Source organism: Bidens hawaiensis, unplaced genomic scaffold, assembly GCF_021521415.1.
Source record: "Bidens hawaiensis isolate Kalapana, Puna unplaced genomic scaffold, B.hawaiensis_p1.1 tig00052479_1, whole genome shotgun sequence".
Classification (NCBI taxonomy): Eukaryota; Viridiplantae; Streptophyta; class Magnoliopsida; order Asterales; family Asteraceae; genus Bidens; species Bidens hawaiensis.
This window is the reverse complement of record NW_027499441.1, coordinates 18,232-37,521: the sequence shown is the minus strand read 5'-3', so window position 1 is coordinate 37,521 and position 19,290 is coordinate 18,232.

Sequence of the window (19,290 nt, the reverse complement as noted above, 5' to 3'; positions counted from 1 at the left end):
AATTTTGTAGGAATATATTGTGGAAGTTCTTTCCAGGAAGAGGGTTTTGCTTGTAACTTGTCAAGTTGATTTCCTTTTTGCATTTGATTCTTCTGGTGAGTTAGTTTTTGCTCTAGAGTCTAGACATTAGTTACAAACCATAAACTGAGTGAGATTACAAAGTTGAGTCGAGTCACCCAAGTGTTTCGATTCATATCAGGGTACAAAGTTGTGAGGTTTAGGAGTGTTATTCGTTATGTTCATATCAGAATAATAATTATTATATATAAATCATGATAAAATTAACTAAATGATAAACAGGCCGGATTCGAGATTTTGTAAGTTAAACGAGCTTGCACTCAACTCAAGCCTACAAATAAGCTTGTTCAATAAACGAGTTTGACTTATCAAGCTCTAGTAGGTTGGTGAGCCCAAACGAGCCAATTTATATAATTTATATTTAATGTTTTAAGTATATGATTACAAAATAATAATTATTATATATAAATCATGATTAAAAAAATACTTAATGATAACGAGCCGAATCCAAACTTTTGTAAGTTAAATGAGCTTGACCTCAACTCGAGCCTAAAAATAAGTTTGTTTAATAAGCGAGCCCAAGATTCGCTTATCAAGCTTGAGTAGGCTTGTGAGCATAGCGGGCCCAACATTTATATAATGGTTATTTAATGTTTGAAGTATATATTTTCATAATAATATTTATTGTATATAAATTATGATAAAAATAACTAATGATAAACAAGCTGGATTCGAGCCTGTCTAAGTTAAACGAACTTCATCTCAACTTGGGCCTAAAAATAAGCTTGTTTATTAAACAAGGCCAGTATATATTTAATTTTATTTAATGTTTTAAGTATATTTTTACAAAATAATAAATTTTATGTATAAATTATGAAAGGCTAATAGCAGGCGAGCGTTTACTGTGTTTACGGGTCAAGTTCCAAATGGGTTGGTTTGGTTATTTTGGGTTTTTTCCGTTAAAAAAACTCATGAGTCATGAAATTAATGTTGTATACAAACAATAAGAAATGATATTCCTACAGCTAACGAGTTTCTTTTTCTGCACTTGATGGCTAGTTAGTGCAGTTCTCAAAGTTGATAGTACAACTCATATTTTTAAGTTTTTACTAATATTATAAGTTGATAACTATATCTCTGAGGGTCAGTGTAGTACCTTTTAGGTTGTATTATCAACTCTTGCATTTAACTTTTTTTATCATCCACCTGCGTAAACTGTTTTTTTATATACATTTTAAGTTTTATGTATGGTAGTTAAAATCATTTTATGATGACAGTTTCACGAAGCGATAATGCCTTGTGGACTTAGAGCCTGTGACACAATGCATTGCCCCGACGAAGATCAACAATCAGTATATCACAAGCTTGCTTCTAAAGATTAACGAACCGAAGCAATGCTACTGAATTCCCACCGCAATGCACGCGTTCCCTGTTAGGGGGTTTAGATTGCTATAATAATAATAATAATATTGTTTTTATAATCGATGTAATATATTAGCTATGTAGAATATCTAAGAATAAAAAATACAAAAGAATCTATTTTTGTTCACACAGAATGTTCTGATGATGAAATCAAAATTATAAGTTCAGAATCTCTTTTTGGCAGTTTTGAGTTATTTGTCTACTGTTTCAGGTCGTTTGTTGTTGTTGCGGGTTAGTGTTGAAGTCCTTTTTGGATAAATTGTAGTCTAAGGGTTAAGGTGTCAAATTAAAAGGATCTAAGGCTCTATTCGAGCTTTTAGTGAGCCGATCTCGAGTAGCTCATAAGCGGCTTGGGCTATTTTAAACAAACCCACTTGTATATTTTTTAGTTAGCTTCTGTTTTGACCCGAACCAACCCAAACCATTTTAACCTGGCCCATTTTGAACCCAGCTTTTTATGACCATTACCTGACCTGAGCCAAATGTATTTTACTCTAATCATGTTTTTACCCGGGAAAAATGACCCTTTTTTTTGCACTGGCCTGAGATTGTTCTGACTTGTTACCCGACCTGACCGTACAAATAAAGTACTTTTTTATATAATGATTTGATTCTATATTTAAATGCAGGGAGTTTGTCCTAATTTAAGAGAAGTTTGGTTGTTCCTTCTTGGAGTGTAAGAACCTTAGATCTATCATATTGTTTTGTACGGACCCTTGAGATTGTATTATTAATGTCTTAGTTGCCTAATCGGTTATTGTGTTGCTATATGACATTGCTTTAGATTTCTTTCTTTCCATTTGTTCAAGTGCTTGTAAACAGATATATCTTGTTCTGGTTGACTTGGTTTACAACTATTAGTTCTTTCAAGAAATGTTAACTAACATGCATATGGTTACGTTGACAGAACCCAGATATAACCTATAGTCACATTTGTTTATGATGGTGTTTTTGGTTTGTCATTTGTAATAAATTACATAATTAACTTTTGTAATAAATTAAATGAATAAGAAAATTAACAAGAGTCGCGTTGAAACTTGTCATCCCCGCAGCATCGCGTTGGTTTCCTACTAGTATATATACACACACATGTTGGATCGGTTGGTTTTGGCTCGAACCACCTTTCGATCTAGAGGTTTTTCAGCTTGAACCACCCTTTGATTTTTTTGGAGTCCATTTGGTGAAAATAGTGTAGAAATACTAATTGAATATGATCTTATAACACATTATTTAATGAGAATAAACTAAATATACATTTTATTTGATGATAATTTATTATATTGCAACGGTTGAATTTAGGTTCTACACATATCCATAACATTCAAGCACTTGGTACAAAAGTTTATCAACTAAGTCTTAAAACATTAAGCACCTAGATAATCAACCTGAACTTAAAGAGGCATACTTAGTTCGCAGGTTCAAATTAAGCGTTTATAAATAATTGATTATGCAACTATCAGCCTTTGATTTGTGAGTTTACTAGATAATCAACCTGATTTAGATTGGTTAATATTAATGAAAGACTTAAAAAAATTGTCATGACTAAAATACCCCTTAACCAACTATCAACCTTTGATTACAATTTTTTGATGATTAATTACTTAATTAAGGGGTGGTTTGACAATTTTTTATTGAATCATTAAAATGTCTAACTTATTAAGAGGTAGCCTCTGAATAATCTAGCATGTACGTGTTTGAATTTTAATCATTAAAAAGCTCCATTAATATGTGTTTTTTCAATAAACCAAACGCACTCAACCTTTGACTGATTTAGAGATAGTATCCTAACGGAATCAATGAGTGTCTACCAAAAAAGCCTCGCTCTAAGACTACTTCTTTAAAACTTTTTATCCAAAATTCTTTTTTTTTTAATATAACCAACCAAGGCATCAAAATTAATTGGTGGTTAGTTAGTATATATGGAAAAGTATATGGTCTAGCACAGGGCCGGCCCTTGGGGTGGCAGGGTGGTCGACGGTCACAGGCCCGATAACCCGTTAGGCCCGGATTTTTTTTTTTGAAAAAAATTATTAGTATTTTTTTAAAAACAATATGTATACTTAATGTTTAAACATAATTACGTAATCACTAGCTTGGTCTAGTTGCAAATGGGTATTACCTACAACCAAGAGGTTGTGGGTTCTAACCTCACTTCTCATTTGAGACATCTTAATTCTTTTTTTATACAAAAGTTTTTTACACAACCCAAATTATAACCAAGTAAGCTTATATAAAAATTAAACTGTTTAAACCTAACAAAATACTCATTTACTTAAGGTCCAAAAAAATTTTTGTCTTCGGCCCAAAATTTTTTTTGCTTTTTCAGAGCCGGCCCTGGTCTAGCATGATTATAATAACGAAATTGATAAAGTTATTTAATGCCAATGTCGTTTTAAGATAGTTCATTTCGAATTTAGTTTAGAATTCAAATGCTGACTAAAATACCCCTCACCAACGATTAGCCATTGATTATGACTATTTTTTATGGTTATTAATAAATAAAGACTACTACTTAAGACTTTTTAGCCTAAATACTTTTTTAATATAACTAACCCAGGCCCAGACGTCATAACTAATTAGTGGTTTGTTAATCTAGAACAGAAAAGTAAACGGTCTCTTAACACCATTCCCACTTTGGTGAAATGGTAGATTGGTTAGAGTGTAAAATTGGAGATCAAAGGTTCAATACATATAGTGTGTATAATATTTAATTAGCTGTTAGGCTGAGGGGTGTGGGGGGCGCGAGAGGGGGCGTGAGTGGGGGCGCCATCCAATAATATTGTGACGTGTGACAGAGAGAGAAACTTGATAAGATGGGTATTGGTAGTGGTGATAGCGCCCCGGGGCATGGTGTGGAGGGGCGCGAGAGGGGGCGCGAGCGGTTTTTTTTTTTTTTTTATAAATGTATTACCCAACGAATCCGGAATTTCTCAAAAACTCAATCGGAATCCGGTCAAAACCTCAACGAATCCGGTCTTCAAAAACTCAATCGGAATCCGGTCAAAACCGGAATTTCTCAACCCGGAATCCGGTCAAAACCATGGCACCTTCACTCTCTCTCCTCCTCCTCACCACCACCGTAACCTCCACCACCATCGGCGTCACCTACACTCGGTGGTTGAATTGAAGCTTTTCTGCACGAATATATATATATATATATATATATATATATATATATATATATATATATATGCTGAAACATTCCCAAGACACCCAGCTTAAACCCCAACGGCTCTATTTTGCATCCCAAGACACCCCTCACGCTCAACCTGTCCCGCGAGCCTCCTGGCGCCAGCCTCGTTTTCCGCTCTCGCGCCCCTCTCGCGCCCCTCTAGCGCCCCGGTGGTGTGGCTCTCGCGCCCCGGGGCGCGAGCGAACTCCCTCTCGCGTCCTGACTAGCGCTCCGCACCCCTCAGCCTTAAAGAAAAGGTCTAGTAATAAATAATTGGCCACAATTGATCTAATTATTTAATGCCAAGGTCCTTTAAAATAATTTCATTTTGAATATAGTTTACAAAAGTTGTATTCAAATAAGAAGTTTAATTTTTTTTAGAAAAACAAGGAAAAGGAGCGTATTAATTAATTCATCGCATTCATCTTAAATCTATTTACATTTTCACCCACCTCCTATAACAACCACCACTCTACTGTCCACTGCCACCACCTCGTCGGAAAAAGTTTGCCCAAAAGGTCATCGATAAAAGTCAGCGGAAAAAATGTCACCGGCAAAACGGTTGTTGGAAAAACAGTCGTCATCTCCATCGCCTGAAAAAGGTCATCAAATAAACAGTCCCCTAAACAGTCACCATCCCATCTACTTGTATTTTTCAACATTAAACACACTATAAAAATATGTATAACACAATTTGATGAAACATAATTTTGATAAACACAATTTTTAAAAATCTATTAACTTTTTTTAAATTTTTATGCAGCAATATGACACTCATGTTAAAGATAAAAAAACATCAGTTATTATAATAACTTATTTATAAGAAAATAGATAGTATAAAAATGTTTTGGATATTTTATAATAACGGAAAATTAACATGGGCCTTACATCTAAAACAGAGTAAATCAATATATTATTCCTTTTGTCTTTCCGTTACCTTTTTAAATTAATCTCAACAATCCATATATACAAAATCAATATAGTAGAAGAATAGATGCCTTCTTATCCTTACTGATATTTCCAAAATGCGCTTCGTATATATTATATACCTATTAATTATTGCATACAATGGATGAATGAACAAGACATCAAATCATCAATAATGAAAAAAAACATATTCACACTTAACCTTGTAGTTATGTGATTATAGTCAACTCAATTTGCTCCAAACTTGTACCTAACCTTTTATCTATATATTGAGGCTGCTATTAAAATTTCCTAAGTGAAACAAAAAAGAAAAAGGCTTAAAAAAATTGTCATGACTAAAATACCCCTTAACCAACTATCAACCTTTGATTACAATTTTTTGATGATTAATTACTTAATTAAGGGGTGGTTTGACAATTTTTTATTGAATCATTAAAATGTCTAACTTATTAAGAGGTAGCCTCTGAATAATCTAGCATGTACGTGTTTGAATTTTAATCATTAAAAGGCTCCATTAATATGTGTTTTTTCAATAAACCAAACGCACTTAACCTTTGACTGATTTAGAGATAGTATCCTAACGGAATCAATGAGTGTCTACCAAAAAGCCTCGCTCTAAGACTACTTCTTTAAAACTTTTTATCCAAAATTCTTTTTTTTTTAATATAACCAACCAAGGCATCAAAATTAATTGGTGGTTAGTTAGTATATATAGAAAAGTATATGGTCTAGCACAGGGCCGGCCCTTGGGGTGGCAGGGTGGTCGACGGTCACAGGCCCGACAACCCGTTAGGCCCGGATTTTTTTTTTGAAAAAAATTATTAGTATTTATTTAAAAACAATATGTATACTTAATGTTTAAACATAATTACGTAATCACTAGCTTGGTCTAGTTGCAAATGGGTATTACCTACAACCAAGAGGTTGTGGGTTCTAACCTCACTTCTCATTTGAGACATCTTAATTCTTTTTTTATACAAAAGTTTTTTACACAACCCAAATTATAACCAAGTAAGCTCATATAAAAATTACATTGTTTAAACCTAACAAAATACTTATTTACTTAAGGTTCAAAAAAATTTTTGTCTTCGGCCCAAAATTTTTTTTGCTTTTTCAGAGCCGGCCCTGGTCTAGCATGATTATAATAACGAAATTGATATAGTTATTTAATGCCAATGTCGTTTTAAGATAGTTCATTTCGAATTTAGTTTAGAATTCAAATGCTGACTAAAATACCCCTCATCAACGATTAGCCATCGATTATGACTATTTTTTATGGTTATTAATAAATAAAGACTACTACTTAAGACTTTTTAGCCTAAATACTTTTTTAATATAACTAACCCAGGCCCAGACGTCATAACTAATTAGTGGTTTGTTAATCTAGAACAGAAAAGTAAACGGTCTCTTAATACCATTCCCACTTTGGTGAAATGGTAGATTGGTTAGAGTGTAAAATTGGAGATCAAAGGTTCAATACATATAGTGTGTATAATATTTAATTAGCTGTTAAAGAAAAGGTCTAGTAATAAATAATTGGCCACAATTGATATAATTATTTAATGCCAAGGTCCTTTAAAATGATTTCATTTTGAATATAGTTTATAAAAGTTGTATTCAAATAAGAAGTTTAATTTTTTTTAGAAAAACAAGGAAAAGGAGCGTATTAATTAATTCATCGCATTCATCTTAAATCTATTTACATTTTCACCCACCTCCTACAACAACCACCACTCTACTGTCCAGTGCCACCACCTCGTCGGAAAAAGTTTGCCCAAAAGGTCATCGATAAAAGTCAGCGGAAAAAATGTCACCGGCAAAACGGTTGTTGGAAAAACAGTTGTCATCTCCATCGCCTGAAAAAGGTCATCAAATAAACAGTCCCCTAAACAGTCACCATCCCATCTACTTGTATTTTTCAACATTAACACACTATAAAAATATGTATAACACAATTTGATGAAACATAATTTTGATAAACACAATTTTTAAAGATCTATTAACTTTTTTTAAATTTTTATGCAGCGATATGACACTCATGTTAAAGATAAAAAAAACGTCAGCTATTATAATAATTTATTTATAGGAAAATAGATAGTATAAAAATGTTTTGGATATTTTATAATAACGGAAAATTAACATGGGCCTTACATCTAAAAAAGAGTAAATCAATATATTATTCCTTTTGTCTTTCCATTACCCTTTTAAATTAATCTCAACAATCCATATATACAAAATCAATATAGTAGAAGAATAGATACCTTCTTATCCTTACTGATATTCCCTAAATGCGCTTCCTATATATTATATACCTATTTATTGCGTACAACGGATGAATGAACGAGGGATCAAATCATCAATAATGAAAAAAAACATATTCATACTTAACCTTGTAGTTATGTGATTATAGTCAACTCAATTTGCTCCAAAGTTGTACCTAACCTTTTATATATTGAGGCTGCTATTAAAATTTTCTATGTGAAAAAAAAAAGAAAAAGGCTTAAAAATATTGTCATGACTAAAATACCCCTTAACTAACTATCAACCTTTGATTACAATTTTTTGATGATTAATTACTTAATTAAGGGGTGGTTTGACAATTTTTTATTGAATCATTAAAATGTCTAACTTATTAAGAGGTAGCCTCTGAATAATCTAGCATGTACGTGTTTGAATTTTAATCATTAAAAGGCTCCATTAATATGTGTTTTTTCAATAAACCAAACGCACTCAACCTTTGACTGATTTAGAGATAGTATCCTAACGGAATCAATGAGTGTCTACCAAAAAGCCTCGCTCTAAGACTACTTCTTTAATGTTGTGAAACCACCGACGATCTTGCAAGTTCCATGCCACCTTTTACACATTTGTCAAATATATAGACACATGAACACTCCAAGTAAATCCAATAATTTGAGTATGTCGGTAATTTTCACTTTTGTGTAGTATAAATAATACTATGATGTAAATGAAAGATAATCCCCAGTACACATTCTCATATATTTACTTCTTTCTTTCTTCATATCCAATATTCTTAAAGTTGCGGTAATATTCTAACACGTTATCAGCACGAGCCGCTTATATCCTAACCAAGAAAGGTAATAGACACAAAGGTATATACATAAGCATCATAAACACTTCTTTAATTATGTACATTAGATATATATCTATGCATATACATATACTAACTAATATACTGAGTAATAGCAATAATGTGTATAAACATTGTTATTAAAATTTGATAACTATTTTAGAAGTTAGATTTATTTACACTAACAATTCTATTCTTACTATTGTGCATACTAATTATATATATTTTATAAAATAAACTGTATTTAATATCTTATTTATTATCCTACTTTAAAATAATAATATTATATATTATATATATACACACACACAAACGGTAATGTTACCGTTATAAACGGTAATATAACCGTTATAAATGGGTTCAAAGGATAAAAATCCTCGAAAAAGAAAGGGTTCTGAGAAGGATGATGACCCTAAGGAAGGAATGATTGACAAAACCTTCCCTCAGGAAAGAATAAATGATATAACATTTCCTCAGGAAGAAATAAATGATTCCAATAAAAAATTGTCAATAAACTATGGTAAATCACATATAATGTGGGATCGAGATGAAATGGAAAATATTGATGATATATTTTCTTATTCTATGGCAAGCGATATCATAGAAGAAAATGATGACCCTGAACCAAAATCTGTAGATGATTGTAAAAATCGACAAGATTGGAACAAATGGAAAGATGCTATGCAAGCTGAATTAAACTCACTAAACAATCGAAAGGTTTTTGGACCTATTGTCATTACACCAAAGTCAATGAAACCTGTAGGATATAAATGGGTTTTTGTGAGAAAACGAAATGAGAAAAATGAAGTTACAAGATATAAAGCAAGACTTGTAGCTCAAGGTTTTTCTCAGAGGCCAGGAATTGACTATGAAGAAACGTATTCTCCTGTCATGGATGCTATTACGTTTAGATATTTAATCAGCTTAACAGTCTCTAAAAAGTTAGAGATGCGTCTTATGGATGTTGTCACAACTCACTTGTATGGATCACTAGATAGTGACATCTATATGAAAATTCCCGAAGGATTTAAACTCCCCGATGCAATAAGCTCAAAGCCTAAGGAAATGTATTCCATCAAATTACAAAGATCCTTGTATGGACTGAAACAATCTGGAAGGATGTGGTACAATCGTTTGAGTGATTATTTAATAAGCAAAGGATACACAAATAATCTTATTTGTCCATGTGTCTTCATCAAGAAGACAACATCAGGATATGTGATCATAGCTGTGTATGCTGACGATCTAAATTTAATTGGGACACAAAAAGAAATTAATGAAGCAATTGCTCTTTTAAAGAAAGAATTCGAAATGAAAGATCTTGGAAAAACCAAATATTGTCTTGGTTTACAAATTGAGCATATGCATAATGGGATACTTGTGCATCAGTCAACTTATACTGAGAAACTCTTAAAACGTTTCAATATGGACAAAGCAAATCCTTTAAGCACATCGATGGTTGTTAGATCACTCAATGTTGACAATGATCCATTTCGCCCTTGCGAAGATAATGAAGAGATTCTTGGTCCCGAAGTACCATACCTCAGTGCAATTGGAGCACTTATGTATCTTACTAACTGTACAAGACCTGACATTTCTTTTGCAGTTAATTTATTGGCAAGATTCAGTTCATCCCCTACTAAAAAACATTGGAATGGCATTAAACATATTTTTCGGTATTTAAAAGGAATTGTTGATTTAGGTTTATTTTATCTTAACGATTCAAAAGAAGGGTTAGTTGGTTATGAAGATGCAGGTTATTTATCTGATCCCCATAAAGCAAAATCTCAAACTGGATATGTATTTAAGAATGCAGGAACTGCGATTTCATGGCGTTCTCAGAAACAAACACTCATTGCAACATCTTCAAATCATGCTGAAGTCATTGCATTGCATGAAGCTTCAAGAGAATTTGTGTGGTTAAGATCTATGTCACGACACATATTGATTTCTTGTGGACTAGAGAAAGATCGAATTCCAACTCCTATCTATGAAGATAATGCAGCTCGTGTCTCGCAAATGAAGGAAGGATATATCAAAAGTGACAGAACAAAGCATATACCACCAAGATACTTTGAGTATACTCGAGACCTTATTAAAGACAATCATGTTGAAATGAGATATGTCCAGTCCAGCAACAACTCAGCTGATCTTTTCACAAAAGCACTTCCCACAGCAACATTCAGGAAACATGTTCATGATATTGGCATGCGCCACGTACGAACAATTTAACGACCTGCAATTTGAGGGGGAGCTATATACTGCACTCTTTTTCCCTTAGCTAAAGTTTTTTCCCATTGGGTTTTCCTTTAGCAAGGTTTTTAATGAGGCAGTAATTCAATATCCCGAAGTTTTGAAAAGCTGTCATCCAAGGGGGAGTGTTGTGAAACCACCGACGATCTTGCAAGTTGCATGCCACCTTTTACACATTTGTCAAATATATAGACACATGAACACTCCAAGTAAATCCAATAATTTGAGTATGTCAGTAATTTTCACTTTTGTGTAGTATAAATAATACTATGATGTAAATGAAAGATAATCCCCCAGTACACATTCTCATATATTTACTTCTTTCTTTCTTCATATCCAATATTCTTAAAATTGCGGTAATATTCTAACTTTTAAAACTTTTTATCCAAAATTCTTTTTTTTTAATATAACCAACCAAGGCATCAAAATTAATTGGTGGTTTGTTAGTATATATGAAAAAGTATATGGTCTAGCACAGGGCCGGCCCTTGGGGTGGCAGGGTGGTCGACGGTCACAGGCCCGACAACCCGTTAGGCCCGGATATTTTTTTTTGAAAAAAATTATTAGTATTTTTTTAAAAACAATATGTATACTTAATGTTTAAACATAATTACGTAATCACTAGCTTGGTCTAGTTGCAAATGGGTATAACCTACAACCAAGAGGTTGTGGGTTCTAACCTCACTTCTCATTTGAGACATCTTAATTCTTTTTTTATACAAAAGTTTTTTACACAAACCCAAATTATAACCAAGTAAGCTCATATAAAAATTAAACTGTTTAAACATAACAAAATACTCATTTACTTAAGGTCCAAAAAAATTTTTGTCTTCGGCCCAAAATTTTTTTTGCTTTTTCAAAGCCGGCCCTGGTCTAGCATGATTATAATAACGAAATTGATATAGTTATTTAATGCCAATGTCGTTTTAAGATAGTTCATTTCGAATTTAGTTTAGAATTCAAATGCTGACTAAAATACCCCTCACCAACGATTAGCCATCGATTATGACTATTTTTTATGGTTATTAATAAATAAAGACTACTACTTAAGACTTTTTAGCCTAAATACTTTTTTAATATAACTAACCCAGGCCCAGACGTCATAACTAATTAGTGGTTTGTTAATCTAGAACAGAAAAGTAAACGGTCTCTTAACACCATTCCCACTTTGGTGAAATGGTAGATTGGTTAGAGTGTAAAATTGGAGATCAAAGGTTCAATACATATAGTGTGTATAATATTTAATTAGCTGTTAAAGAAAAGGTCTAGTAATAAATAATTGGCCACAATTGATATAATTATTTAATGCCAAGGTCCTTTAAAATGATTTCATTTTGAATATAGTTTATAAAAGTTGTATTCAAATAAGAAGTTTAATTTTTTTTAGAAAAACAAGGAAAAGGAGCGTATTAATTAATTCATCGCATTCATCTTAAATCTATTTACATTTTCACCCACCTCCTACAACAACCACCACTCTACTGTCCAGTGCCACCACCTCGTCGGAAAAAGTTTGCCCAAAAGGTCATCGATAAAAGTCAGCGGAAAAAATGTCACCGGCAAAACGGTTGTTGGAAAAACAGTTGTCATCTCCATCGCCTGAAAAAGGTCATCAAATAAACAGTCCCCTAAACAGTCACCATCCCATCTACTTGTATTTTTCAACATTAACACACTATAAAAATATGTATAACACAATTTGATGAAACATAATTTTGATAAACACAATTTTTAAAGATCTATTAACTTTTTTTAAATTTTTATGCAGCGATATGACACTCATGTTAAAGATAAAAAAAACGTCAGCTATTATAATAATTTATTTATAGGAAAATAGATAGTATAAAAATGTTTTGGATATTTTATAATAACGGAAAATTAACATGGGCCTTACATCTAAAAAAGAGTAAATCAATATATTATTCCTTTTGTCTTTCCATTACCCTTTTAAATTAATCTCAACAATCCATATATACAAAATCAATATAGTAGAAGAATAGATACCTTCTTATCCTTACTGATATTCCCTAAATGCGCTTCCTATATATTATATACCTATTTATTGCGTACAACGGATGAATGAACGAGGGATCAAATCATCAATAATGAAAAAAAACATATTCATACTTAACCTTGTAGTTATGTGATTATAGTCAACTCAATTTGCTCCAAAGTTGTACCTAACCTTTTATATATTGAGGCTGCTATTAAAATTTTCTATGTGAAAAAAAAAGAAAAAGGCTTAAAAATATTGTCATGACTAAAATACCCCTTAACTAACTATCAACCTTTGATTACAATTTTTTGATGATTAATTACTTAATTAAGGGGTGGTTTGACAATTTTTTATTGAATCATTAAAATGTCTAACTTATTAAGAGGTAGCCTCTGAATAATCTAGCATGTACGTGTTTGAATTTTAATCATTAAAAGGCTCCATTAATATGTGTTTTTTCAATAAACCAAGCGCACTCAACCTTTGACTGATTTAGAGATAGTATCCTAACGGAATCAATGAGTGTCTACCAAAAAGCCTCGCTCTAAGACTACTTCTTTAATGTTGTGAAACCACCGACGATCTTGCAAGTTGCATGCCACCTTTTACACATTTGTCAAATATATAGACACATGAACACTCCAAGTAAATCCAATAATTTGAGTATGTCGGTAATTTTCACTTTTGTGTAGTATAAATAATACTATGATGTAAATGAAAGATAATCCCCAGTACACATTCTCATATATTTACTTCTTTCTTTCTTCATATCCAATATTCTTAAAGTTGCGGTAATATTCTAACACGTTATCAGCACGAGCCGCTTATATCCTAACCAAGAAAGGTAATAGACACAAAGGTATATACATAAGCATCATAAACACTTCTTTAATTATGTACATTAGATATATATCTATGCATATACATATACTAACTAATATACTGAGTAATAGCAATAATGTGTATAAACATTGTTATTAAAATTTGATAACTATTTTAGAAGTTAGATTTATTTACACTAACAATTCTATTCTTACTATTGTGCATACTAATTATATATATTTTATAAAATAAACTGTATTTAATATCTTATTTATTATCCTACTTTAAAATAATAATATTATATATTATATATATACACACACACAAACGGTAATGTTACCGTTATAAACGGTAATATAACCGTTATAAATGGGTTCAAAGGATAAAAATCCTCGAAAAAGAAAGGGTTCTGAGAAGGATGATGACCCTAAGGAAGGAATGATTGACAAAACCTTCCCTCAGGAAAGAATAAATGATATAACATTTCCTCAGGAAGAAATAAATGATTCCAATAAAAAATTGTCAATAAACTATGGTAAATCACATATAATGTGGGATCGAGATGAAATGGAAAATATTGATGATATATTTTCTTATTCTATGGCAAGCGATATCATAGAAGAAAATGATGACCCTGAACCAAAATCTGTAGATGATTGTAAAAATCGACAAGATTGGAACAAATGGAAAGATGCTATGCAAGCTGAATTAAACTCACTAAACAATCGAAAGGTTTTTGGACCTATTGTCATTACACCAAAGTCAATGAAACCTGTAGGATATAAATGGGTTTTTGTGAGAAAACGAAATGAGAAAAATGAAGTTACAAGATATAAAGCAAGACTTGTAGCTCAAGGTTTTTCTCAGAGGCCAGGAATTGACTATGAAGAAACGTATTCTCCTGTCATGGATGCTATTACGTTTAGATATTTAATCAGCTTAACAGTCTCTAAAAAGTTAGAGATGCGTCTTATGGATGTTGTCACAGCTCACTTGTATGGATCACTAGATAGTGACATCTATATGAAAATTCCCGAAGGATTTAAACTCCCCGATGCAATAAGCTCAAAGCCTAAGGAAATGTATTCCATCAAATTACAAAGATCCTTGTATGGACTGAAACAATCTGGAAGGATGTGGTACAATCGTTTGAGTGATTATTTAATAAGCAAAGGATACACAAATAATCTTATTTGTCCATGTGTCTTCATCAAGAAGACAACATCAGGATATGTGATCATAGCTGTGTATGCTGACGATCTAAATTTAATTGGGACACAAAAAGAAATTAATGAAGCAATTGCTCTTTTAAAGAAAGAATTCGAAATGAAAGATCTTGGAAAAACCAAATATTGTCTTGGTTTACAAATTGAGCATATGCATAATGGGATACTTGTGCATCAGTCAACTTATACTGAGAAACTCTTAAAACGTTTCAATATGGACAAAGCAAATCCTTTAAGCACACCGATGGTTGTTAGATCACTCAATGTTGACAATGATCCATTTCGTCCTTGCGAAGATAATGAAGAGATTCTTGGTCCCGAAGTACCATACCTCAGTGCAATTGGAGCACTTATGTATCTTACTAACTGTACAAGACCTGACATTTATTTTGCAGTTAATTTATTGGCAAGATTCAGTTCATCCCCTACTAAAAAACATTGGAATGGCATTAAACATATTTTTCGGTATTTAAAAGGAATTGTTGATTTAGGTTTATTTTATCTTAACGATTCAAAAGAAGGGTTAGTTGGTTATGAAGATGCAGGTTATTTATCTGATCCCCATAAAGCAAAATCTCAAACTGGATATGTATTTAAGAATGCAGGAACTGCGATTTCATGGCGTTCTCAGAAACAAACACTCATTGCAACATCTTCAAATCATGCTGAAGTCATTGCATTGCATGAAGCTTCAAGAGAATTTGTGTGGTTAAGATCTATGTCACGACACATATTGATTTCTTGTGGACTAGAGAAAGATCGAATTCCAACTCCTATCTATGAAGATAATGCAGCTCGTGTCTCGCAAATGAAGGAAGGATATATCAAAAGTGACAGAACAAAGCATATACCACCAAGATACTTTGAGTATACTCGAGACCTTATTAAAGACAATCATGTTGAAATGAGATATGTCCAGTCCAGCAACAACTCAGCTGATCTTTTCACAAAAAGCACTTCCCACAGCAACATTCAGGAAACATGTTCATGATATTGGCATGCGCCACGTACGAACAATTTAACGACCTGCAATTTGAGGGGGAGCTATATACTGCACTCTTTTTCCCTTAGCTAAAGTTTTTTCCCATTGGGTTTTCCTTTAGCAAGGTTTTTAATGAGGCAGTAATTCAATATCCCGAAGTTTTGAAAAGCTGTCATCCAAGGGGGAGTGTTGTGAAACCACCGACGATCTTGCAAGTTGCATGCCACCTTTTACACATTTGTCAAATATATAGACACATGAACACTCCAAGTAAATCCAATAATTTGAGTATGTCAGTAATTTTCACTTTTGTGTAGTATAAATAATACTATGATGTAAATGAAAGATAATCCCCCAGTACACATTCTCATATATTTACTTCTTTCTTTCTTCATATCCAATATTCTTAAAATTGCGGTAATATTCTAACTTTTAAAACTTTTTATCCAAAATTCTTTTTTTTTAATATAACCAACCAAGGCATCAAAATTAATTGGTGGTTTGTTAGTATATATGAAAAAGTATATGGTCTAGCACAGGGCCGGCCCTTGGGGTGGCAGGGTGGTCGACGGTCACAGGCCCGACAACCCGTTAGGCCCGGATATTTTTTTTTGAAAAAAATTATTAGTATTTTTTTAAAAACAATATGTATACTTAATGTTTAAACATAATTACGTAATCACTAGCTTGGTCTAGTTGCAAATGGGTATAACCTACAACCAAGAGGTTGTGGGTTCTAACCTCACTTCTCATTTGAGACATCTTAATTCTTTTTTTATACAAAAGTTTTTTACACAAACCCAAATTATAACCAAGTAAGCTCATATAAAAATTAAACTGTTTAAACATAACAAAATACTCATTTACTTAAGGTCCAAAAAATTTTTTGTCTTCGGCCCAAAATTTTTTTTGCTTTTTCAAAGCCGGCCCTGGTCTAGCATGATTATAATAACGAAATTGATATAGTTATTTAATGCCAATGTCGTTTTAAGATAGTTCATTTCGAATTTAGTTTAGAATTCAAATGCTGACTAAAATACCCCTCACCAACGATTAGCCATCGATTATGACTATTTTTTATGGTTATTAATAAATAAAGACTACTACTTAAGACTTTTTAGCCTAAATACTTTTTTAATATAACTAACCCAGGCCCAGACGTCATAACTAATTAGTGGTTTGTTAATCTAGAACAGAAAAGTAAACGGTCTCTTAACACCATTCCCACTTTGGTGAAATGGTAGATTGGTTAGAGTGTAAAATTGGAGATCAAAGGTTCAATACATATAGTGTGTATAATATTTAATTAGCTGTTAAAGAAAAGGTCTAGTAATAAATAATTGGCCACAATTGATATAATTATTTAATGCCAAGGTCCTTTAAAATAATTTCATTTTGAATATAGTTTACAAAAGTTGTATTCAAATAAGAAGTTTAATTTTTTTTAGAAAAACAAGGAAAAGGAGCGTATTAATTAATTCATCGCATTCATCTTAAATCTATTTACATTTTCACCCACCTCCTACAACAACCACCACTCTACTGTCCACTGCCACCACCTCGTCGGAAAAAGTTTGCCCAAAAGGTCATCGATAAAAGTCAGCGGAAAAAATGTCACCGGCAAAACGGGTGTTGGAAAAACAGTCGTCATCTCCATCGCCTGAAAAAGGTCATCAAATAAACAGTCCCCTAAACAGTCACCATCCCATCTACTTGTATTTTTCAACATTAAACACACTATAAAAATATGTATAACACAATTTGATGAAACATAATTTTGATAAACACAATTTTTAAAAATCTATTAACTTTTTTTAAATTTTTATGCAGCGATATGACACTCATGTTAAAGATTAAAAAAAACGTCAGTTATTATAATAATTTATTTATAGGAAAATAGATAGTATAAAAATGTTTTGGATATTTTATAATAACGGAAAATTAACATGGCCTTACATCTAAAAAAGAGTAAATCAATATATTATTCCTTTTGTCTTTCCATTACCCTTTTAAATTAATCTCAACAATCCATATATACAAAATCAATATAGTAGAAGAATAGATACCTTCTTATCCTTGCTGATATTTCCTAAATGCGCTTCGTATATATTATATACCTATTAATTATTGCATACAATGGATGAATGAACAAGACATCAAATCATCAATAATGAAAAAAAACATATTCATACCTAACCTTGTAGTTATGTGATTATAGTCAACTCAATTTGCTCCAAAGTCGTACCAAACCTTTTATCTATATATTGAGGCTGCTATTAGTTTCGTATTTCATCTCAAGATTCTTGCTACTTCTTTGCATAACCACATTCACATATAATGGCTGATTTCCTTAAAGAACTAGACCACTTGAGAATCCCATTTGATGACATAAAATCTGCCACCGACAACTTTGTCCATATCCTCGGGGAAGGTGGATTCGGGCCGGTCTTCAAAGGTCGACTGCCCTCCTCAAGTGAGGGAGGTACAGATGTCGCGGTAAAGAAGTTAAACGTGAAGGGCGGGCAAGGACAACATGAGTTCATAATGGAGATCGTTATGCTTGCTAGTTATAAGCATGACAACCTTGTTTCTCTAGTTGGATTCTGCGATGACACTGATGAGAAACTTCTTGTTTACAAACACGAGCATAATGGAAGCCTCGATGGTCATCTGGCCTCCGCAAACCTCACATGGGAGCAACGCCTACGGATTTGTCTTGGTGCGGCACAAGGGCTCGAGTATCTTCATGATGGGGTGGGAGAGGAGCACAGAGTGCTGCATCGTGATATAAAAAGCTCTAATATTTTGCTAGATGCTAATTGGGTAGCTAAGATTTCAGACTTTGGGTTGTCTAAAATCGGTCCCGCTAATCAACAATTCACTTTTCTTGTCACTAGGGCCTGTGGCACTTTAGGGTATTGTGATCCCCTGTATAATAATACAGGGGTGCTTACAAAAGAATCCGACGTATATTCTTTTGGAGTTGTATTATTTGAAGTTCTGTGTGGGAGACCTGCAATGATTATAAAATATGAAGACGAGCGTAAATTTCTATCTGGATGGGTGAAATTTCATAAAGAGACGGGGACATTACATAAGATAATAATGCCTAATCTGGTAGAGAAAATTGAACCGGATTCACTACAAGTGTTCTTAGATATTGCTTTTCAGTGTCTGGATGAAGATCACAAACAACGCCCAACGATGAGTTCGGTTGTCATAGAATTAGAAACCGCTTTACGACATCAACTTGTAAGTTATATATCATATTCTTTAAACAAGATTGTAAATATGCATATGCTGTTAGAGGTGCACAAATCAGGTTTCTCAAATACCCGGTTTCGGGTATGACGGGGTATTGAAAAATCGGGTATTGGCAAT